The following is a 25,942-nucleotide window of genomic DNA, read 5'->3' as shown; positions in this document are numbered from 1 at the left end:
AAAGCGAGCGAATTACACCACATTCTCGCCTTGCAGATCTTGGAAACTGGCACATTTCTGAAACAGGCTGACTATATCACTTTAATTCTGGTGGAGTGAACCTTGATGTTTGGTATGACAGATACACTAGCTAACTGACAGCAAAGCAAAATACAGAGGATATTGAAATGGATACACAATGTAAGAAGATGCTTTGAACTTCAGAACACCTGGATAGAGTTATAAATAGACAGGGCAATAGGCTGAACAATTTGGTCATTAACGTAATAAAGCCAAGTCCTGGATACATCTAGTGTATATAATTTATTTTCTCCTTGTGCAGAGTGTGGCTGTAGGAAGACAACAGGCAGCTTGATTGACTGGTTCAGGTGAAATTCAGAGACCACCTTAGGAATGAACCTCGAGTGAGATTGCAACAGTTTTGTCCCTATGGAATGTTGTTAATTATAGGCACCTGAAGTGCACTCACTTTCCAGGCTGTCCTAATAACCACTAGGAACACTGTATTCAGAAGGAGGTGTTACGGGGGCAATTTGACAGAGGTTTGAATGGAAGCTCTAAAGGTCTCAGAAGAAATAGATTGAGGTCTCAGGCAGGGACCTCTGACTGGTGGGTGTGTAACAGCCCTTTAAAAAACTTTGATACTATAAGGTGAGAGAAGACCAAACATAATTGTACAGGTGGATGACAAGTTGAAATCACCATGAAATGGATCTTAATAGAGCTGAATAAGAGGCCAGCCTGTTTTAAACGCAATAAGTAGTCAAGGATCTGTAGCAATGAGGCCTGGACCAGACCATGATGGGCTGTCCATATCGAGAACTTTTCCATTCAGATGAATATGTTACTCTGATGCAGAGCAGGAAAGCACCTATCCGAATTTTCTGGACCTGCAGGAAGCAATCTCCATCTGTGGCACTCAACCAGCCAACAATCATGCTATCAGGTTCACTAACTTCAAGTCTGGATGGAGTATCTGGCTGGCCATGGTGTTGTGAGATCAGGTCTGGACACTGTAGGGAGAAGTAGTAGATCCATTGGCCAAAAGGTGCCTTGGCCAGTATGGAGCTACGAGAAAGATCAAAGGCTTGTCACATGATTTTGGAAATCATCTCGGGAAACAGTGGAAAAGCCTTGAGAGGCCCTGAAACCACTGCAAAAAGAAGGTGTCCAGTAATGAGCCCAGACTTTTACCACCTCTGGAACAAGAGTTCAAGTACTTGGCATTGACACTGGAGGCAACCAGGTCTATTACTGGGGTCCCCCAAAGTAGGAATATTGGCTTTATGATGGATTTCCACAATGACGATTCCAGAGAGGTAACTGACTATTTAGGAAATCCACCAGGTTTTTGCTGACATCCAGGAGGTGAAGAGCCATCAGAGGTCATCCTGTGTTGGTAATACCACGTCCAGAGCCTGATGGCTCCCAGACAGAGGAGAGAGAAATAAGCAAGAAGGTGCACACTTATGTAGATGACATCTCTGTGATGCACATAAGACCAGGGGTTCTCAAACTAGGGGGTCAGGACCATGAGGTTAAAATATGATCGCAAGCTGTCAGCCTCCACCCCAAACCCTGCTTTGCCTCCAGCATTTATGATGGTGTTAAATATGTAAAAAAGTGTTTTTAATTTAAAAGGGGGGAAGGTCACACACAGAGGCTTACAATGTAAAAGGGGTCACCAGTACAAAAGTTTGAGAACCACTGCATAAGACTGCACTGTAGAGTTTTGAAGAACAGGTAGGAATATTATGCAGGCTGGCCTAATAGTTCTGAGCTCCAGAATACTGATGTGGAGCCCTATGCCTCTTGCATTTGTAGATAGTCCAGGTGGGCTCCCCAACCTGAACCTGATCCACCCATAACTAAAAGTTTTTATCAGGGATGGGGCAGAAAATGGTACCCCTCCACATACATTTCCAGGCTTCTTCTAGCAGCTAAATTGTGTGGCAACGCATGGTGGGGATCACCACCTTCTTGTTCACCTGGTGCATTGCTGGGGAACAGATCAAACTGAGACAGTGTTGGAGTGACCATAGGTGAAGTCTGGCAAGTGGTGTCACGTACACACACACACAAACATATGGCCAAGCAACCCCAGAAACATCCACACAGTCTTACTCTGGTTTGATTCTACCCTGCAAAGCAATGACTGCTGTACCAGGAACCTGTTTTCAGGGAGGTATGCTCTTGCCAAACTGGAGTTGATCAGGACTCCCATAAGCTCTGTTGTCTGTAATGCCATTTTTTGTAAAGGGGGGGAGGAAGTATTTTTTGTAGTTCACTAGTAGACCCAGCTGAAAGAACAGGAAGAAGGCACATTTCAGGTGTGCCGCAGCCTTCGGTTGGGATCTGCCCTTAATCAGCCAATCTCGGGTGCAATGCTAAATATGAATGCCTTTTTCGTCTGGGGTGTGTTGCTACCACTGCTAGGCATTTTGCGAAGACTCCCCGTGCTGTGGAGAGTTCATATGGCAGTGCCTTGTATTGGCAATGGTTGGGTCCCACTGTGAATCTTAGGTACTCCTTGCAGGTCAGATAGAAGGATATAGGAAAGTACGCATCTTGCAAGTAGTGAGACACAAATTAAATCTTCAGCCTGGAAAGATGGAATGACTGAGATTAAGTATTACCTTCCTGAATCTGAAGCAAAATATGTATTTGTTCAGTCTCTTCAGGTCTAGGATATGATCAAGACCCCCTTTTCCGGAGAAAGAAGTAAGGCGCAGAAAGCTCTTCCTCTATTCATCATTCCCAGGGTATCTCTTCTACGGCTCTCAGATAAACAAATGAGAAAGCCTCATTGCTTTAACAGGCTCTTGTGAGAAGAGTCCCTGAAAAGGGATGGGAAAGAAGGGCAGGTAGGTGGAATGGAAGTCTAAAGGGTAGCCATGGGTAATGATGTCTAATGCTCCTTTGTTGGGTGTGATAGCAACCCAGGCCTGATGGAATGAAGCAAGGTGATTCCTGAAGGATGGGCTTTAGATGGGCTCTGCTGTGGCATTTGATACTCTTAACAAATTTGATGCCTCGGAGAAGGAGCTGGGTTGGCCAAGGAGGCAGGAGGGTTGGCCAAGGAGGGTGTCTCCTGGAGTACCTAGCACTCTTCTGCTGTTGATATTCTGGCTCTTGGTCTGGGAATAAGGTATTCTCTGCTCTAGCTGGGGTTGATACAAGACATTCTGCAGGGAAATAGTATGTAAATCCCAAAGGACCTTAACATGGCCCTTGAATCCTTGAGGGACTGGAGCACTTCATTTGTATTCTGGCTGAAGAGCTCCATTCCCTGAAAAAGCAAGTCCTTTATTGTGGCCTCTGCTTCATGTGATATGCCAGATGCCTGCAGCCACAAGGCTTGTCTTGGTAAAGGCCATGGCCATCAACCTTGCAGCCATATCACAGCACCCATGCATCTGCAGTGATGTTTTCTTGACCAGCTTCCCGGTTCCCTGATGAGATTTTTCATTTCATCCCTGCCATCCTGCTGAACTTTTGCAAGTGGGTTACTCTCTCCCACAAGAAGTAACTGTACTTCTGCACTGCAACTGTACTTGGTAGTTCACCAACCAAAGCTGAAAAGAGGGCTTTGAACACACAAGTCTAACGTCTTAGGAGTGCCCTTATTGGACTTTGACTTCCCTTGTGCTACAGATACAATGCAGAACTCTGGGTTTGGATGGGACTACAAGTTCTCAAAACCTTTCGGCAGCACCCAATGCCTTTTCTCCAAGTATTTGGAGGAGGAATGAAGTAGTGTCTGAGGTTTTCAGTAGCCCTTTGGTTGGTTCTAGGATCCCTTCATTAATTGGAAAAGTGATTCTGACTGAGGACATTGTACTCAGAATATCAAATGAAACTTATCTGGTATAAAAGGAGTCTCAATGTTCAGGGTCTCTGCAATTAAGGACATGAGGTCCTGAAAACTTTAAAGCAGAGGTTCCCAAACTGTGGGGTAAGCCCCCAGGGGGGCATGGAGGAATGTTCTAGGGGGGCGCCGTTGCGGCCCGGGCCAGGAGGGAAGGGAACACCACCCAGCGCTATGCTGGGAGGCCCCCGCCTTGGCCCCACCCCCAGCCATGGCCCCAGCCTTGGCTCCCTTAGCCCGGTCAATGTCCCCCCATTCCTGGAGCTGCAGCCTTGCTCACGGCCCCAGCTATGGGGGCTGGGGAGACAAGGACTAGGGCAAGAGGGGGCATAAGGTAAAAAATTTGGAGACCATTGCTCTAAAGTCATCTCTTGACAGGGTGGATGCTGGTGATGCTACTTTGATTAGGAGTATTTCTTAGGGAAGATGGGGGGGGTCATTGTCTCTCTATCATCTCCTGTTCTAGTATGGCTAGTCTAGCCAACAAAGCCACCAGGAAGTGTGATTGTTTCTTTTTTCTGGACATGTGGGAAGGTGATCTGCTCCTTGACATATGGGAGTACTGTCCCCAATAAGGCCAGTATGGACAAGTTGTTATAGTCTATCAGTATTGGCCAGGTTGTGGCTGGCTGCCCCAGTGCCAGTCACTGCTCCATGCTCGTTGGGTTGGCACTCTGAAGAGGGGCTCCCAGACAACCTCATTGGGTTCTTTAGTCAGTGGCAGGGGAGAGGGTTCCCTGCTTGATGCCAGAGAGGAGGGAAGAAGGAATACATCTTTCTGAAGTGTAGCATCGAGGGATGGTACAGAATTCATAACAGGTCCCATGCTGGCTGCTTCTATGATGCTGGGTGTGATATGGATGCCTCTTAGACATGGGCATCAGTATCAAATTCAGTGTCTGGCTTCTTGTCATGCCTGATTTCTTAGGTGCTTTGTCCTTATAATGCTGTCTAGTCTCTCTCTCTCTCTCTCTGGGAGTTCCCCTTGGTCTCAAAGGTACACATATACTCGCAATGGCTACAAGAATCCGTATCCCATTTATGGGCAGGCACAGGTACCAGCTTTAGAGCTTGAGTTTGGGCGGTCAGGAGGGGAGCTGGCATGGTCAGAGCCAGAACTACCAGCACCGAAGCTGTGCCTAGGCACCAGGGACTTCACAGATATTTAAATGGTCAATATCATCAGTGCATCAGTGCAATCATCTAGGATTGGGCTGTGGAGAGGACATTGCCAGAGTATGAAGAGTACTCAAAGAAGCGCTGATTGATGCTAGCTTACCTGGTCTCACTCTGGTTGTAACCAACAACTGAGTCTTGTGACAGGGTCGGGCCAGATGGCTACAGGAGAGTAACAGAAGGCAGATATTAGCCCCAGGTTAAGTAGGTCCCTTTTCCGTGGGTAAGTTAACAGGGAAGGTTCCAGAACAATCAGGAACCTTCTGGAGACAATTAAGACAGGCTGATTGGCTCCAAGTGTTCTAATCAAGAAGCCGCTAGAATCAATTAAGGCTGGCTAATCAGGGGACCTGAGTTTAAAAAGGAGCTCACTTCAGTTTGTGGTGCACGTGTAAGGAGCTGGGAGCAAGAGGCCCTAGGAGCTGAAAGTGAGAACGCAGACTGTTGGACGACTGAGGAGCACAAGCATTATCAGACACCAGGAGGAAGGTCCTGTGGTGAGGATAAAGAAGGTGTTGGGAGGAGGCCACTGGGAAGTAGCCCAGGGAGTTGTAGCTGTCGCACAGCTGTTCCAGGAGGCACTCTAGACGGCTGCATTCCACAGGGCCTTGGGCTGAAACCCGGAGTAGAGGGCGGACTTGGGTTCCCCCCAAACCTCCCAACTCCTGGTCAGACATAGGAGGAGCTGACCTGGAATGTGGGTTCACGAAAACGGCCCAACTGAGGGCTGCCGTGAAGCTCCAAGGCGAGCAAATCTGCCAATAAGCACAAGACCCACCAAGGTAGAGGAGGAACTTTGTCACAGTCTGAAGTGACCCACAGAAACTGCTCAAGTAGATGTAAATTGAACTGCATGTCCCTGAACCTGTGGATCCTAGCAGTGAAGGACCTGCACACAGACAAATTACCTGGGAATGTGGCTCTCTCTTAGGCAGAAGAGGCTTCTGCTGTGTCCATCCCTGGGGGATGGGGAGGGATCAGTCCATTGCAGGACAGGCATGGTCTGAACCCTGAGAGTTTGGACTTCATCAGAAAGTGGGATAGTTGACACAAAGTGCTTCACCCCACTGTACCGGGAGGGATGGAGGGTGCAGAGTGGGAATGTCAATTGATTTTTTTCTTCCTTCTTTGGAACTTCCTTTAGAGAGAGAGTGAAGACAGAAATCACCAAACGTGAAACAACCAATCTAAGATCTCTGATGCTTTCGCTGAGCCTCATCTTGCTGCCAACAGGCGGTAAAAGAGACCTAAGGAATGGTTACAGCCATTCCACCCTTTAAGCCCTCACATGGGAGGCACAGGACACATGAACAACCCCAAAGGACACTGCAGTTCAAAAAAAATCTGATTGTGTGCATACAGTATATAAGCACCTACATTGGAATCCATACTGACATACCCAAACAACCTTGGATCAAACTAAACTATTAGCAGAAATACAAAGTTTTGTTTTAAATTTCTTAATTACCATAGTCTTTACTTTAGTAATAAGTGCCATTTGAGTCAACCTGAAAAAACAAACTGGATGATAATTTAGCAGAAGTGAAGTTACCACATGGCATTACATGCGCACAAAGTGTAAGAAAAAATTATATGTACACACAAGCGTGCAGGAAAAGTTATTTCTGTACACTAAAATCCAGGCTTCAATTGTGTTTTTACAGTATACTTCATCTACTCCATCCATATATTTAAATCCCAAGATTTCTGATAACATATGAACATGTAACTAGAAGATGAATCACAGCCAATTATAAAATACAGATTTCAGAGTAACAGCCATGTTATTCTGTATTTGCAAAAAGAAAAGGAGTACTTGTGGCACCTTAGAGACTAACCAATTTATTTGAGCATAAGCTTTCGTGAGCTACAGCTCACTTCATCGGATGCATACTGTGGAAAATGCAGAGTTTCTATACAAACACACACCAAGAATCTTTTCAGAGCTACATCCTCTGGCCTGCAATAAAGCTCAACTGTTGTGAATATGTTATGAAATAAAGAATGAGACACTGCACTCCCTTCTCTCTTCTACATGCTGGTTTGAAGAACTATAGCAGCTGAAGCAATGAATGATGATGGGTAGCTGGCAACAGCTGAGATACCAATGCCCCAGTCTTCAATTTCACCTGCATCAGCAAAAACAGAGCCTAGAAGAGACAGTGTGACTCGGGCTTGACATGTTCAGCTGCTTTATTACAGTCACTATTTTTTTGTATTAAAAAAAAAGCGGCTTCTTTCCCCTCTCCCTCCACAAAATATGGACATCCTTTTAATACATTTACTTTGAAATATTGGGCTAAACCTCTTCAATTATCTACAATTAAAATGCAGACATTGCCATTCAGCATAGACGCATAACAAAATTTAACTCTAGCTACATAACTTAGTGCAAGAAACTGTTCTTATCCATCCCATCCCTTCCCTTCATAGTGTTACGTAGCTCTGCCTACTCTCCCCCCCCCCCCCAGTTACCATTGCCTTAGAAGTTTTGTACTACTGGACTAAGTTAAAACAATTTAGATGCATCATACAAAGCCAACTACTGGGAACAGCTCTGATATTGAATGGAACTAAATCAGGGTCCTCTGCAGATTGCTCATCCATGCCAGAACTGGGAAGGGATACAGTCAGTGGAGCTACAAAACAACATGGAGCACCAAAATCTGACAACTCTTTGACTTGCAAAGAGTTCAGTGGGAAATGCCCCCATGTCATCTCGACGGAAAAGGAGGGGCAGAGAAAGAGAAAGTTATGTTAGTCAGACTGGCAGGGGAATGAAGAGCCCAAAGGAGAGTGGGAGAGCACATGCCTGAAAATGTCAGGGCTGGGCCCTAACTCCTCCTTGGGCACTCCACTTCCATTAGCAAAGTGTGGGGGGAACAGGTGAGTTGGGCTGGCCAGCATGCCTCCCTCCCCCACATCAATCTAAACCCCTTCCCAGGCTTTTACGGTTCTTCGGATGGTCACAATTTGCTGCCAGTTTCCACTGCAGATATAGGCTAAAAAGGCCAGCTTCCAGTAGTAAATGAGACCCAGGATTTCACTGGTCTTTGAGACTGTAGCTAAAAGGGAGATAGTCTTCGGACAGGGGTCCCTTTTTTGGAAACCTTTACCTCCCACCTTGCAAGAGCAGAGGATTCATAGGAGTTGAATTCAAGGGGCAGACTAAGGAGGGTCTACCATAAGTTGTATGGTACAAGCCTTGTAACCTTGACTACACATAGTTAAATGCCTGGTGTGAGAGAGAGGAGGCGGGAGGGAGAGAAGTGGGAGGATGGCATATAGGACTCCTCCCAAGTGTTAATAAAGTTGCACTTTGATGCTTAAATCCATCCCTGTGTCTGTATTCATTCATGTGCATGTTGTGATCAAGTACAAGTAGAACCCTGCTACTGTAGGCCAAATGGTGTGATCACAGAAGAGCACGGATATAATCACCAGGTTTTCAAACCTATTACTGATTGACAAAACTTTTTCCACAGCACAAAATTTAAAAACCACAGATAAAATATTTATGTTGCTTCTGACCAGAGGTGCCAGAACAAGGGAAGGCCAGGGTCTTCCCACTTTTTACTGGCTGTAATGGCAAGCAACAGGGGAAGGGGTGGAGAGAAGCGAGCGAGAAGAACAGGGACAGTCTTGGGGGGAAAGAGGCAGTGTGGGAGCAGAGTCTCGGGGCAAGGGGCAGCACAGGGAATCACAGTTCAGGCACCTGTGCCGCCCCCCCTCCACCCTCCCCCCACACACACACGCATACTCACTCTCTTAGGGCACTTCTGCCACTCCTGCTTCTCACCATTAGTCAGTAAACTGTAAATTGGTCAGTACTGTATTCACAGTGGAGTTTTGGTAAGTCTGATATATATAAACCTTTAATCTTATTACACTTCTTTGAAAGCAGAAAATGTATGTTACATTTCTCTCTGCACAGTATCAAATAAAATTGTGATTAGTTAGAACTGCAACAGACATGTAACTGGCACTTACAAAAAAATGTAAGTGCAAAAGAAAAAGAAACAGCAGCTAGGGCGGTCAATCTCAGTTAACTCAAGCAATTAACTCAAAACAATTAATTGCAGTTTTAATCACACTATTAATAACAGAATACCAATTTAAATGTATTATAAATATTTTGAATGTTTGTCTACATTTTCAAATACAATACAGAATACAAAGCATACAGAGCTAATTTTATATTTTTAATTACAAATATTTGCACTGTAAAAAAGATAAACAAAAGAAACAGGATTTTTCAATTTGCCTCATACAAGTACTGTAGTGCATTCTCTATCGTGAAAGTGCAATTTACAAATGTAGATTTTGCACTCAAAACCAAAACAATGTAAAAAACTTTAGAGCCTACAAGTCCAATGTTTAGCATATCTGGCACATAAATGCCTTGCAATGCCAGCTACAATAGTGCCATGTGAACAACTGCCACTCACTTTAACGTGACACTGTAAATAAGAAGCGGGCAGCATTATTTCCTGTAAATGTAAACAAACTTGTTTTTTTAGCAATTGGCTGAACAAGAATTAGGACTGAGTGGGCTTGTAGGCACTAAAGTTTTACATGGTTTTATTTTTGAGTGCAGTTATGTAAAAAAAAGTTCTACATTTGTAAATTGCACTTTCAGGATTAAGAGATTGCACTGTAATACTTGTATGAGGTGAACTGAAAAATACTATTTCTTTTGTTTATCTTTTTAACAGTGCAAATATTTGTAATCAAAAACAAAGTGAGCACTGTACACTTTGTATTCAGTGTTGTAATTGAAATCAATATATTTGAAAACGTAGAAACATCCAAAAATATTTAAATAAATAGTATTCTACTATTAACAGGGCGATGAAAACTATGACTAATTGTGATATTTTTAAATCTTATGATTAATTTTTTAAATAATTTGACAACTCTATTAGCAACAGAAGTCTAGACACTCACCACAGCCGTATCAAGAGTCTCACGATATTTGTAGCTTTTCTTAAATATCCAGATGCTAGAGTTGTGTTGATTCTCAGGTTTCATAAAAAAAAAAAAGTTTTTAGCCCCGACACCTTGGGGCAAGTGATGAGGGATGTAATTTGAGGGCATATCACACTAGTATGTCACACCCTAATTGGCCTTCATGGACCCTCCTGGCATGCACTAAGAAGTTTCATAGTGCACATTAATGTAGCATTGTAAAAGGGGACTACATTAATACATACTAGGAAACTTCTCAGTGTTTGCCAGGAGGGTCCATGTGGGCCAATTAGGGTGTGACATATTACTGCTAACTAAAATTTAGAACCCTCTGGTACAGACTACAGCACTGTGTATGTAGATAAGCCTGGAGAGGAAAGCCTATCTAATTTAGCTTTTAGTGAAGTGTAAGATTAGATTAGACTAAATGGGCACATAGCCTGTTTGTTATTTTACAGTCCCTTCTTCTCTAATGCTTTGTGCCAATTAAATAACACATTTAAGTAAGATTTTGGTCAATATCACCTGTCAGATAAGGTATGTGCCGGAAACCCCACTCAGTTCTGTAGGGTGATAAGTGGACTGTACACACAACACAGTGTACTTGGATCCTGGTCTAGGAATGGAGGAACTGCAAGATTTCACCCTCAAGTCAGGTGAGAACAAGAAGCCAACTCCTCTTTTGCGTGCCTTGAGACAGGCCAGAAAGGTCGGAGAGGTGCAGATAGGCCCGTAACTATTGCATTTATGGAATATACTCTCAATTAGTTCACTGAGAAGCTGTCAGATTATTCCATAATCAGTCTGCAGAGATGAATACTAGTTTGGTGTTATCAAAGAACCCAATATCCCTTGAACCAGGATGTAAAGTATCTCACCTTTACCTTACAAAATGAAGAAAATTAATTCTATGTTTTAATTTTAGCAGTTTTATTTTATTATAATGTATAGCTATTACAATGTTTGTTGCCTAATTTTTTTTTAATTTACTAAAAATCTATATTCCTGGAAATGCTGACTACTACTTTTTTTAACTCTAAAACTAAGTATTCACATAAACATTACAACTTCTATAGCCCACAAAAACTTATGCTCTAATAAACTGGTTAGTCTCTAAAGTGCCACAAGTACTCCTGTTCTTTTTGTGGATACAGACTAACACGGCTGCTACTCTGAAACCTGTTGTTACAACTTCTCTGCTTCATAAGAATTTAGTTGCAGAGAAAAACTTAATACAAATAGAACACAATTTTCTCACAAATAATCCTTTGCAGAGATTATGCAGTGCCTTTGCCACCCACCAAAAAAAAAAAAATACTGCGTAGATTTTGCACCAGAGTGAGAGAGACATTTATCAGTAATTAGTACGTAAACAGAAGCGGAATGTGTGCCTGTGTACAGCATTTCTTGTCACTTCATCACAGAATGATGACACTATTAGACCAGATAAGGTATCTTGTTCGCCAAGTATTAACACAGACGGGGGAAGTCTTTGGTGTAATATGCGAGTTATATGCATAGTTCTCCCTCCACTTACCAGCAAAGAAAATCAGTACTTAAAGACATCTAAAAAGTGGAGGGTCTATCACTCCCATATCTGCCTATTCCCCTGACCAGCAATTAATTCTGCCCCTGAAGCCTCAAACCAATCCTATCCCCGAAACAATTTTGCCCCCTTCATCCTTATTGCTACTCCTAATGTTCTTCACATCTGTCTCCCAGGTCTGGGGAGGATGCAACAGGGTCCCCTGTCCCTTTTCCCAGACCAGGTGCTTTAGGAAGGAAGAGGGGACAGGGAAAAAGCAGGAGCCATTTTGTTGTTCACAGGAATGGAAGGGGGAGTAGAGCCACCCTGAGCTGCTGGTTTCTTTCTGCCTCCCCCAAACCCCAACAACCTGGCTCATATTTTAACAGTTCTATTTCCCAGGTCCACAACTCAGCACACTTTAAGCACTGAATAGAGTGGAGAAGTGTTGTGACTGACTTAATTCAATAAAGAACATGGATTCTAACATGAATGCTGCAGTGCTTTGAGAATAAATTTATAGAAAAACCATAAAGATGCTTACTATTTTTATTATTTTAGGATGCTTAAGAACTTGATCTGGTTAAAAATTGTGGATTTTTTTAAGCCACACAGTCAGTGGGCAATCAAATGTGGGCATCCCAGTATTATTCATTTGATGTGGTTTTAAAAAATAATAATATTATGGCGTCATAAATGTGGGTCCTATTTGTACTTACAGATGCATATGTAGCTTGTGCTAAAGATTTCTTTTGCTGCTACTCTTACTGGTGGTTGGTTGTTTTTGGCACAAGAACACAGGAATCATGCCTTTAAAAAAAAAAAAAAAAACAACCGATCTCCCCACCATATTTCAAGAACTGAGATTCAATTCTGCATGTCTCTATACAACAAAACTATCACAAACACAGAGCACCCAACTTAAAAGTAATTTGTTCCATATTTTGTCCAGAACAACCTGACCAGTTACAAGCTGAATAATCACTATTTGTTGAGCACCATATCGCAATAAAACTTTTATGTTAGTATTTTGATCATTTCAAAAAAACTTATCCATCTTGACAAATGCTGTGAGGAAAGTCTTAGATTTTGATCTGCTATAAACTGCATTACTGCATTAAAATACAGAAAACAATGTATCAGACAATTGCAATGCATGGCACTCAACCCCATCCGAAACCTCACTGTCACTTTAAAAGGCAAATAATTTTATAAACTGATGGATTCTTCTTTTTGCAAAGGGAAAATACTGTCAATAGTTGGCAAAGAAGCTAGTCTGATCCGAAGTAACTGAAGCGGTACAGTGACTTTGAGGGGTGAAAAGCTTTCAATGCACAGCATGCTAGGTTTTTCAAGATAAAATTGAAGTGTGCCAAACAACTGATACTGCTTCTCTAGAAATGCCAGATTTGTCATGCCATCTGATCCAATACAAATTATAATAGTCCACTCTAGTAAAATTTAGCTTACACATAGTCAATATTTAACACTGATTTTTGCAATAATTCATTTTTGTAAAATGAAAAATTATGCAAATGGACAAAAAGCATTACCACCATGAGATGCCAACTGACAAGAATTTATATACTTCCAGTGGTCATTTGTAACATTTTTGGCTGTTTAAAAGGGGAATGCATGGTAACTCTGGATGTTATAAATGGTTTTTCAATAGCATCAACTTTGACACTTGCCATTAGACTTTATCAACAATACTTTAATACTAAATTTTAGACTGTGTGAAAATTTAACACCTGTACAACCCTAAGAGCACTGAGAGTTAGACTAATTACACAGATGTAACCGTACCTAGATGCTTGGTTTTATATATTATATCTACATATATAGTAAGAACAGATGGTGTGATAAACAGTGTTTTCCAGCAGTTATGGAAGTCTGAATATGTATCAAATTTTGGAATATATACTTTCAGTACACAATATGCCCAGCGTAGTAGTAAGGAGAAATGATAAAATTCAGTTCTGTAGCCAGTTCAGGATGCAAAAATCTGTAGTTTTATCTGTGTTTGCCTTATTGTTCTCATGAATAAAGTGCAAATGAATCAATTAAAAGAGTTTAAGTATACACACAGTGCTTTTTTCAGGCTCAGCTGACAAGACTTTCCAGCTCCCTCTTCCTTTAAAGAGAACTCTAAAACCCTGAAAGGCAGTTCTGTTACGAAACTCCAGCTTCAACACAAGAGAAGGGCAACTAAGTGGATCATCTTTTGAATCCCAACTTAATGCAGCCAGAAATATTTACGTAGCAGATAAAGTAGAGAAAGAAAGACAGCAGAGGAGAAAATAAAGCATACACTCTGTTCAGCCTGCTAGTCTTTCAAAGTAGCAGGAATATAATAGACAAATCCTCAATTTTCTGGGACATAGGGCATTTTAGGCCTCTCTGTTACAAGCTACATGGGAAAATACATAGAATTATTACAGAGACAAGGTGGATAAGGTAATATCTTTCATTGAACCAACTTCTGTTGGCGAGACAAGCTTTTGAGCCATACAGAGCTCTTCTTCTGCTCGTCTCTTTTACCAACAAAAGTTGGTCCAATAAAACATATTGCCTCACCCACCTTCTCTCTCCAATATCTTGTGACCAATATGGCTACAACATCACTGCATAGGATTATTACAACATAGGTCTTTTTACATGTAACTTGAACACTATTCCAGAAGTAATCAATGAAACATTTTGAACATCTGCATATCACATTGCATTTTTCCCCTACCAGACCACTGCCTCATTCAGCATGTAAATTGGTTGTTAATGAGTCAGGGTTGTATACTGAAATAAGGCTCAGGTGAAGAGGAATACCAGTTACTGTAGAATCTGGATGGTGTTTTATAGTGAGGCGGTGTAAAGGATTGCAGTGGTGTAAGATATGGGGCCAAAAACTGAACAATAAGGATAAATACTAAAAAGTTGCCTCCATCAGAACATCACATAAACTACATGTTGACCGAGGCAGCAGACTGACCAAAAAAAACAAAATGTGAAGGGATTGTTGTTCATTGTTATCTAAATCTTTGATTGTGGCCTACATTGTCCCCTCTCCAGAGCTCTGGAAATGATTCTGCCTCCCGCTCCAGCAGCATATGGGAGTCATAACCAGCCTTCAAGAAACAAGGGAAGAATCTCCTCAGCACAGTTCCTATGGTATTATGTTTGCATCCCCTGCAAGCCCTGGCATAGGAGGTTTCACTACATGCATTCTGATCTGAACATATAGTCAGCACTAGTGACGCTACTTCAATTTACAGCAGCTCTAGGAGCTGTTCTAAGTTACATCTGGGACTATTTTGGTCTCTGGGACAGCCCAGAAGAGTCTTAAAGCAAACTTGAGACACCTTCCATCACACTGGGCTGTGCCTTCTGTGATGGACTTCCAAGGTGTGCACTGCACTACCAACCAAGTCTGAAAATGATTACAGTAGGCTTGTATATGCAAAATGTTCCAATGGAGAATATTTTCTTTATATATAGCATGGAAGTGCAATAAGGAAAGCGACTCTTGGAATTTCCCCACCTCATAACAAGTAGAGAGAGAGAGAGAGAGAGAGAGAGAGAGTGTGTGCGCGCGCGCGCACGCACGCCACTTTATTTTATATATTATACACACACACAGCACAAGACATTCAATCCTAGGCTGCTACTCACGGACAAGAAGGCTGCATGCTGATTCCTATGTTGGGGTACATTAAAAGCAACTAAATATCAAGGCCCTAAAACTGAGAGACACCTCAAAAAGCAACAGAAAAATTCCTAATGAAGATTTCTTTATATTGATTCACAAACAAAACTGGACTTTGAATGAAAAAGGCATTTGTAAACCCATGTTTAAAGAAGATAAGAAATGTTGACATTAAAGACTCGTGTTTTCCATAACTCCCCCCGCACAAATAGATTATGGGGGAAAATAATACACATTGAATGAGATACTGAAATATAAAAAAAAGAAGGACTGATACATGGTAAAATTAAAAACTTTGTTAGTTATATTTTAATAATCTGCAATTATGGATAATGAAGGAGTATACACAAAAAGGCACTTAGGCCAAGGCCTTGCCTGACCTGAGTGTGTTTTTGCCAATTTGTCTTTGATATAAAATTGCCAAATTGTTTAAAATAATACTATTGCTGGCAAAATAAGTAATATGTCGTGTTGGAAGATTTAATAATATCTAAAAAAACAAAACCTTTTTTGGGAGGCTCAGGAACAGGGTGACACAGAATAACGTGACCCAAAAACTGCAAAACCAGCAGGAAAAAATGCAGAAGTTGGGTAACTGAAGCTTGCACATGTGTAATATACAGATTACCCGACACCCAAAGGATTGATGTGTTAAAAGCCTATTGGACGAAGATTAAGTAATTTGTAGTAGAGAAATACATTAAAAAAGTCATAAGTGAACAGGGCAAATCAGAGAAACATCAAAACAGAAACTGAAATACAAGACTGAAGGATCAGACCAGGAGATCAGTAGACCATCCAGAAGTATAGGAGAATTTTCCAGGGCCCCAGATTGTGGTAACTTGGGTCCCTACCAATTGCATCTCGTCTGTTATTTGTCTGGCATAAATGTACGTTCAGACACCATAACTGAAGTAAAGGCTAAAACTGATTAAGACTAAAATGGTGGACTTGTGATCCAGCTCCCCAATTTTAGCACAACACCCATCTACTTAGTATTATCAGAAGACCACCGAGGTTATTTCTGGAAGAGCTAGTAGGGCCAGGTTTTGGAACTTCACTTGAAATTCTTATATGCAAGTATAAATCAAATGGAAGTTGAGTTGTTCAACTACATTTTATGCAAAGAATAACAAATTAAATATGCAAAAAAAAGTTGGGATTGGTTTACTTTTTAGGCTTACTGGTTATTGTTAAATTTGTGATAATCTAAATATAAAGAATTGTCATGGTTACTTTTCACTTGTTTTATAATCATGCATTTTAAGGCGGAAAATTGTTATAAGTAATACACAAGATACCTACCACATTTTCAAACAAAGGAACATAGTTTAAAGAGCGCTAGGTGCAGAGTGGGCTGTCGAGTATCATTTCTTTTACAGGAATACCTCAAATAGTTTTTCAGTACTCTTCTGATAAAGATAAGAACAAAAGCTAAAACAGGAATTCACAACTTGAAACCACACGAGAGCATGTGATCAGACATACCCTCCTAAAGATGCAGGTGCACTGCCAGCTACATGGGTCTCGCTATTAAATTTAAAGTCATAACTAAAGTAGCTTACATGTTATTCTTGTACGTTTTTTGAGAAACTGAGCTAAGACAGATGGCTTTGATAACATTTGTTAAGAGTTACTATCCATTACAAGAAAGAATTGTGTCTCATTTAGATACTATAATAAAGCAAAGTGTGTTTCCTGACCACCCATAAAACTCTTAAAATTGGACAAAACCCAAATGGTGCTTTGTCCACATGGATCCCACTAATAGCACACATGTTCCACGTACATATGTTTGAAGTCTTTTAGCCAGCAGTGTGTGTTGAGGCTGCACATGTGTTCCACATGTCCTTGCACTGTTTCATCTCAGACCCTAAGAGGAAGTGCAGGCCCATCCACTCTTCAGGATCCCTCTCAAATTCAGGAACCCCATACATATTGGAGGATTCTGAAGTAGCAGAGAAAGAAGATTGGTCATGGGATCCAAACAAAGCATCTCCCAGACTGGTGTTGTGTGGGGTTCTGGTTTTTGTTTGCATTTTTTGTATTGTCCGTGTGTAGCCCACTGGTGGTGGCCAGCAAGCAATTCCCAGACCTTAAAGGAGAAGGGTCTGAGAAGTCCTAGCTAAATATATTGCAGAACCACTCTCCTGAACTTGGCATCTGACCTAGATTCCAGGTCCAGTAAGTAATGTTTTTAAAATGTACTGACCGAGCTCCATATGATAGCTCAGCAGGTTTCTTGAATAAAGTGTTCTTAAAATAAGTGGAGGAAGTCACTGCATGTATAGTAGAATGGGCTCAGATACCCACAGGAGGGGAAAGTCACTAGTCTGTAACAAATATGATCCACTTGGTGCAGGGACTTGGGGTTCCGGTGTCCTTGGCTGGGATGATCAGAAGGATCCAAAAAGGTGTCTCAGACTGGCACAACCTGTCTATGCACCAGAACTGTCTCACCCAAGAGAGTACTATGAGGATAACTGTGGCTGCATCTCATCTGATCTTCATTATTATTACTCTGGGGATCAGCGGAACTAGACGGAAGGCATACAACAGGTCTTGTGATACCCCCCCCAAAGGGGCAAGAGCAGAAGAGAGAAAACACATACACGGGGGGGGGTTCATAATCAGGGATTTGTGTGGAACTCTTGACCCATCCATCAGATCTGCTGTTTATTGGTGGGTATGCAGTGTAAACAGAAGAGAAGCTTTCTTCTATGGGAAAACCAGGGTTATTTAAGAGGTTCAGTAGAGCGATATGGTCTCTGCTGTGGCTTTTGGCATGACTGACCTTGGAACCTGAATAGTGTTCATCTGGTAGTCGGAGTGCAAAGCCCTAGGGAACAAAATGTAACTCTAGAGACAGAAGGCATCATCTGTCTTCATGCTGAAGCTTTCTGGCCCCTCCCACAGTAGGTCCTCTATAGTGGCTCATAGCTCCTTTGAAGTGCATGAAGAGCACAGCCAGGAAAAGCTGTGACAATGAAATGCTACAGCAACCAACCCAGCTGTTATATCTGAAGCACCCACTTCTGCCTGGAGAGCGTGAAAGGCTTTGACCTATCCCTCTGTCATGATTTCCTTCAGTTCTACTCTGTAGTCTGGAGGGAATTCATTAAGGAGGATAGACAGTCCCAAATGAGGAAGACTGGTGCCTGTAAATCACTTCTGGAACAATACTCCTGCCTGCCTCAAAGCAACAACTGAGGAGGGCTGACTTAGTTTCAGACACTGTGCTCAATTATGAAGAAACTCCTCGCTGAGGCAGAGGTCCCCACACCAGTGCTGGATGTTGGGATTCAGGGGCTGAGTCTCAGATCGCTGATGCACTTTGGAACTTAAGTTGTACAGTGGAAGTACAGATATATTGCAAAGACTCCAGATTTCAGCTGAGTTCAGCAGATCTAAGAGTGGCATCAAGAACTGGACTGGATGTTTCTTGTAGCCCTCCAACAGGAGGATGTGTAATTGCAATGTAGCTTTGTGAAAGAGTGGTGTTAGAGACTGTTTATACAGACACCCAGCTGTTTGCATAGTAATCACCACCCATTTATACAGGACTAGTATTTTAACCATGCTACCAAGTTGTGTTACAACCCTGTAATGAAATGCTAACGGAACTCCAGACAAGCACAGAGATAAGATACATGAGAAAGGCACAAGAAAAGAGGGAACCACAGCCGCTTCCAAATCCAGAAATTAAAGCTCTATCTATGCACAGTGGGAACAGAACTTCAAGCATAATTTAACATTTGTTTCTAGGAAGGTTCTAGTACAGTTTCCTGACCAGCATTGACAGAGACTGTATGACTAATAAGTATATTATAAAAAAAAAAAAAAGAGAGAGAGAGACTTCAAACTACCTTGAAGAGGAAGGAAGCCAACAGCCTGGTTTGGTTAGCACATTAAGAAAAAAATCTCCGCACTGCTCAAGGCAAGCATGTTAGAACGTTACTATCTGTAACTGTGTTTAACTACTGTACAAAATAGGTCTTTTCTATAGCAGACTTATTGTCCTAACTTTCTCCCTGTGACTAACACTAGTGCAGCACTGGTAGCTGCTATAAATGGAGGCATGCTAGCATAACGGTGGTGCTGGCAATCTCTGGCATTTTAAACCACTATCATCTGAATGGAGCATAGAGTATAGTAGTAAGAATGTCAGTGTGTGATCTACAGTATTCCAGTGTTACCATTATATCATTGCTGTAGCGATGGTGAGACAATTTCACAAAAATCTCAGAGTAAGCAGAGTAACCAGGGAGTAAGGAAAAGGAACTTTAAATTGAGGGTTAAACTATTATAAAGATATGCACTGACTTCATATGAAAGTTTGGCCTCATCTAAACTAGTCTGAAAATAGACTTTAGCCATTAGGCTTTAAACTGCAACTGAATCAGATTCCAGAACCAGATGAAGCTGTATGATTTAATCATTTTTTCAAGCTCCATTCCGTGAGGCCTGGTGAACATCAGAGTACATTTTTGAAAAGTTTCTCACTGTTGTCATCACCAGTTCAGCATCACCAACATTAGGAATGTTGAAAACCCTATGGAGGCTGGATTCTGGTCACCAGTATTTTAAGTTTCATGTCATCTAAACCCACTCGGAAGCGGTTTAGTTGATACTAGCGCTTTGTCTATACTAGAAAGGATTATCAGTATAGATAAACTATACAGATTTTAAACAAATCCATTGCCAGTATAGCTTATACCAGTTCTGGGAACAAAAGCAGCTACACAGGCAAAAGTACTTGGCCTATATAACTTCATCTACACTAGGGTTTTCACCAGCATAGCTGAGTTGGTTAGGGATGTAATTGTTTTCATACTCCTAATCAACATAGCTATGCTGGCAAAACTTTGACATACAAACCAGGCCCAGGGCTCCCACTGTCATTGGTTACTGTGATTAAATATTTAGAATCTCCCTAGTGTAGGCAAGACCTTAGAAGATTTTACATGAGTAGTGTTTAAACACTGTTCCTTACTACTCACTTTCCAGAGGATACACAATAGCTATTCTTGACAAGTGAGCAGATGTTTAAAAAGGAAAGAAGTACTTGTGGCACCTTAGAGACTAACCAATTTATTTGAGCATAAGCTTTTGTGAGCTGCAGCACACTTCATTGGATGCATAAAGTGGAAAATACAGTGAGGAGATTTATATACACACAGACCATGAAAAAATGTGTGTTTATCATACACATTGTAAGGAGAGCGATCACTTAAGATGAGCTATTACCAGCAGGAGAGTGGGGTGGGGGGAGAGAAAACCTTTTGAAGTGATAATCAAGGTGGGCTATCACTTCAAAAGGTTTTCTCTCTCCCCACCCCACTCTCCTGCTGGTAATAGCTCATCTTAAGTGATCGCTCTCCTTACAATGTGTATGATAAACACACATTTTTTCATGGTCTGTGTGTATATAAATCTCCTCACTGTATTTTCCACTTTATGCATCCAATGAAGTGTGCTGCAGCTCACAAAAGCTTATGCTCAAATAAATTCGTTAGTCTCTAAGGTGCCACAAGTCCTCCTTTTCTTTTTGCGAATACAGACTAACACGGCTGCTACTCTGAAACCAGATGTTTAAAGTGTCACGAGACAGTACAGAAGCCAGCGGGAAGAGATTTTTTTTAAATGGTGATTTAAAAATTTAAAATAAAAATTTGATGCCTGCACGCTTTTCTATAGGCAATGCAAAGCCCTACATATACAAATACTGCATTTTAATCTTTAATCTCTTTTGAAGTACCACATTTGTAAATGTTAATGCTACACAAGTAACCATTACAAATTTCCATTTTATTCCATAATGGAAAGCTGTATTCTAACTTGATTTCAGAAGATTCAGTATTTATTATTGATTTCTTAATTTCATATTTTCCGCAAATGAAGCTTTGAAATCACTTGAAATAAAAACAAGGAGTCTGGTGGCACCTTAAAGACTAACAGATTTATTTGGGCATAAGCTTTCATGAAATAAAAGGAATCACTTGAAAATAATGCCAAAAACAATGAATATGTACAAATAAACCCCTTCTAACACACTGATGTTGGCAAGTAACTGCTTTCATTTTTTCTGTGAAATAAAATAAGCAAACTGTTTTTGTCTAGATTCTTTTAACTGGCAGAAAAAGCAGCAATGCAAACACAGTTGCTTACAGACTGAGCCGGATGTATAAAATGCATTGTCATCTAGTGCAGTGGTTTTCAAACTTTTTTTCTGGAGACCCAGTTGAAGAAAATTATCAATGCCCGCAACCCAATGGAGCTGAGGATGAGGAGTTTGGGGTGTGGGAGGGTTGGGGGTGCATGGGCGAGGGCTGCGGGGTGGGGCCAGGAACGAGAGGTTCAGAGTGTGGGAGGGGACTCTGGGCTGGGGCAAGGGGTTGGGGTGCAGGAGGGGGTCAGGGCTCTGGGCTGGGGGTGCAGGCTCCGGGGTGGGGCCAGGGAAGAGGGGTAGGGATGCAGGAAGGGCCTCCGGGTTTGGGCTGGGCTTAGGGCTGGGGAAGGGGATTGGAGCGCGGGCTTACCTCCGGCAGCTCCCAGTCAGCGGCAGGCTTCCCGCCTGTCCTGGCACAGCAGACCGCGCTGCATCCCAGAAGCGGCCAGCAGCAGGTCCAGCTCCTAGACAGAGGCACACAAGTGGCTCCACTCCTCTCACCCTCTCTCCTCAGCTCCCAATGTCCAGTTCTTGGGCAGCATGCAGAGCCCCATGGCTCCCCTGCCTACGAACCGGACCTGCTGCTGGCCGCTTCCAGGGCGCAACATGATGTCATAACAGGTAGGGACTACTAGTTTTTACTGGCCGGCCGCCAGGGTCCCTGGGTGCTGAGCAAGGTGACCCAATGTCTTGCATTCTGCGACCCAGTACTGGATCATGACCTGAACTTTGAAAACCACTGGTCTAGTAGTCCAGGTACAGCACTAGAAACAGGAACTCACAAGTTTAGCTGTGACTGCTATTTACTCATGCAATCTTGGTCTAGTCATTAAATTTCTGTCAACTTCAAAGTCCAAGTTAGGAAATAATACTTTCCTAGGTTCAATGACTGCTGTAAGGATTAGGGATTGTAACATTTTATCTTCAAATACTTTTTGGTTTTGTTTGTTTTGAATTAAAGCCCTACAATTTAGTGCAGAAATAGTACATCATTTATCTTATGTTTACTACAAACAACAGAAAGACGATCAAGTGAGTATTTTGACTGTAATGTCTGCAAAGAAGCGAATTCCTTCTTGTACCTAAAAGCCTTCAAAGATTTGTAAATGCTTTTGGAAGCTTCTTCCTGACTGTCTTGCAAAAATGCATGCTGGCAAATCAGCTAGACATGTTACAATTTCCTCCGTGTGAAACAGGCTTTTAGGAGTCACATGTCCTCCACTTCACACACTTAAGCCATTCTAAAAGCCATTTTGAACCTCTCTACTACTGAAAAAGTAGCTGCTGTATGTTACAAAGACACAGTTGATAATTAATTTAAGAGATTCCATAGTGGTATCCTTAAGCTTTAAGAGAACAAATCCATCTATTTCTTAATGTGCAATGCAGATTTAAGACAACTTATCTGAATTAAAAAGACAGCTTTAATAGCTTTATAACATGACTAGATTTTGAAGTACAACAGTATATACACAAATGCAAAGAAATCAATTAGTATGAGAGAGAGGGAAATAGTTGTAAGACTGAGGCTGAACTTCTCAACACAATAATTAAGAACTCTCTTGGCAGCCAACCAATTTCCAAAGACAAGCTACAGGAGGAATTTACTTAGTATGAGAGAAAGCTGCAGCTATGGAAAGATGTTAAGTAGAGTTATTCTTATTCATCTTTAATTCCTAGAAAGTTATATACCAGTAAAAAAAACCAACAACCTGAGTTTTCCTGGATGCTATTTGTCAACCAACAAAAATAAGCCCCATAAGACTATAAAGGATACACATACCGATGAAGTGAGCTGTAGCTCACGAAAGCTCATGCTCAAATAAATTGGTTAGTCTCTAAGGTGCCACAAGTACTCCTTTTCTTTTTGCGAATACAGACTAACACGGCTGTTACTCTGAAACATACCTGTGTACAATTTATCACATAGTTCCTACCTATCCTCCATCCTAACATTATTCTGTAGGAAAACTGAGCTCAGAAGTAGGATTGAGTAATGTGACAGTTAGCCATATAATGTTTTTTCTGAACAGTAAATGCATTTGAGATTTCCTCATCTCTTTCTAAAAGATAACTTCACATAAACACGAGTTGATTACTAAAAATGTGAAGGGAGATGAACTTCTTCCCAAATTCCAACCAATTAATACTTCCTGAACTATAACTAGCATTTTTATTTGTTAAGGTACTACAATGGACAGCACCCTCTCTCGGAGACCAGTAGCAGCCAGTGACCGTAGATCCAATGTATAATGTCTACTGAACATGTAAACATTTGACCAAGTGACTGCTTGCATCACACAAAGAGATTCAAGAGACTCTTTCACCAAAGAATGCGTATGCCCAATCTGGTGAAGTATACTCTAGTTCTCTCTGGAAATGCTGAAATCATTTTTCTGTAGGTTTCTACGATGTATGATAAACTATCGGGCAAGAAAGTTGCTTTTCGTACCCGTCAAAAGGACAAAGATGAATAAAAATGTCTGTTACATTTAATAAAAGTAGTATCTTGAGTCTAGTTTATAGCAGCTTCTCTCTTTCTCCCTTATATTTTAGCAAGGTACAACAGGAGAATATTTGCCTTAAATGCTGTAAAAAAAAATACAGAAATATTCTTGTAATTAAATGCTTGATATGTTCAGAGTAGTCTTTGTATGAAAGACCGAATTTCCTCTTCTAGAGGTAATGCTCCAACATCTAACAGTTCAGATTACGGTAAACCAATTATGCCAGCAAAGTCTCTCAAACTACACCTCTACCCAGATATAACGCGGCCAAAATATCTTACCGTGTTATAGGTGAAGCCGCTTTATATCAAACTTGCTTTGGCCTCAAGCATTTCCATTCTTAATACGGAATTTGATACAAGAAGTTTTATTCTTGGTGTTGTTTTAGAAAGGGCGCATCTGATGTCATCCTTCACATCAAGCCCAGGGTCGGGGCTTGCAGCCGCGTGCCCCTGCCGGGGTCAGGGCTCGCAGCCTTGAAGCGCCACACAGGGGTCGGGGCTTGCAGCCATGCATCGTGGTCGGGGCTCACAGCCCAGCACAGGGGTCGGGGCTCACAACTTGCCGCCGCGCACTGTGGTTGGGGCTCACAACCCCCACATAACCGGGCTGTGACCCCTGAGGGGTCGTGACCCCAGTTTGAGAGCCAATGTTGTAGATGAGACAGAAAACCATTTTTGCTTTACCGCGTTATATCCGAATACGTGTTATATCGGATCGCGTTATATCAGGGTAGAGGTTTATTAAGATCAAGCAGAAGAGACCATTAAGAATTAAAAACAGTGGAGAAAGGACAAGAGAGAAATGTGACCTCAACATCCCAACAAGGCCACTGAGATCACAAATTTAAAAGATTCTTCAACTGGTAGCAAGATAATTTTATAGTTCAGACAGTGACTCCAGAATTACAGAAGTAAGAAAAACTGAATAGCCTACAAAACCAATCAAGAAGAAAGTATTGAAGAGAACTTTTTCATTAACAGCTGTGCTTCCTCAGAAATCACGAAGAAAATTAGTCATTCAAACCTCAGTATTAATAAGACAATGCATCAAGAGCCACTGTAAGTCTTCAAGGATTGGCTATTGGATGTTATCTTCATGAATGCAATACTGGAGACCATAAAAGGAGACACAGGAAGTCTTCAGGGAAATGCAGATGCAAAGATTATTCCTTCGTTCACACAAGTCAATTTGCTGTGCAAAATGTGTTCTTGTAGTTTATATGATAATCTTCTCAGAGACAGATGAGATAAGCAAGATAAAATTGCTTAAAAAGCATCACATGAGAACAAGCCATCATCTTCAGGCACACTGAAGTGTTTCCATAAAAAAAAATCATAACCAATACATATAAGTAATCTAAAGGCAAGGAGATAACTTTTATTGGCCAAACTTTAAAATGTTATGAGAGAAGCTACAGAAAGTTGAACAATACACTAAGGGCTAACACAAAAAAACTGAGGAACGTGGGTATGAATCTTAAGGCTTTAAACTTTTCCCAGCAAAATCAGTCATATTTTTGGGACATACTATTAATAGCAATAGCTGTTTCTCAGGATTTAACAAGATCCTGCATGGCTAGACAGACATCAGGTGTTTTGGCTGTTTCATACAAATAATAATTTATTTCTTTTTGGAAGTGCATAAAATAAAATCCCTGCTCCCAGCTCCAAAACTACATATTACAGTGATAAACTTGGCATTCTGATGTGGCAGGTTGTAGGAAGCAACCATTATAAGCCACTGAACTACTAGAATGCTGCAAGAACTACATAGGTGAGGGGAAATTTTCAATATGGACACTGCAGACTGTAGCAGGGTGGCCTTCCATAGTTGCTTCTTGTGGGCCACCATCTCTCCCCAGCAACCCTAAGCAGGGCACTGATAATGAATTTAAACAATAGTCCCAAAGGAAATATAAAATTGAAGGGTCTTCTGCTCTGCTTAGGCTACCCTTCCACCCAACTCTCTTGTAGAGCGCTTGACCCTCCAGACTTCCTCCCTGGAGACCACGCTCCAACCCAAGTAC

At 41.6% G+C, this 25,942-nt stretch overlaps 1 protein-coding gene across 6 annotated transcripts in view; it reads right to left on the bottom strand.

Annotated features, from left to right (window-relative positions):
• MEF2A (myocyte enhancer factor 2A) overlaps positions 1-25,942 on the bottom strand; it is a 161,423-nt gene that overhangs the window by 124,275 nt on the left and 11,206 nt on the right. Inside the window, exon 1 of one of the 6 annotated variants that reach the window (XM_084641476.1) lies at positions 5,148-5,171. The exons of the other annotated variants lie outside the window; for them this stretch is intronic. The gene's annotated coding sequence lies outside the window, so the exon portion shown is untranslated. Of the gene's footprint in view, positions 1-5,147; positions 5,172-25,942 lie in introns of those variants that run through there. 6 annotated transcript variants of the gene reach the window in all.

Source organism: Lepidochelys olivacea (assembly GCF_965140295.1).
Source record: "Lepidochelys olivacea isolate rLepOli2 genome assembly, chromosome: 10".
Lineage (NCBI taxonomy): Eukaryota > Metazoa > Chordata > Testudines > Cheloniidae > Lepidochelys > Lepidochelys olivacea.
The sequence above is the reverse complement of the archived record's forward strand: the minus strand, read 5'-3'. Positions and strand labels throughout refer to the sequence as shown.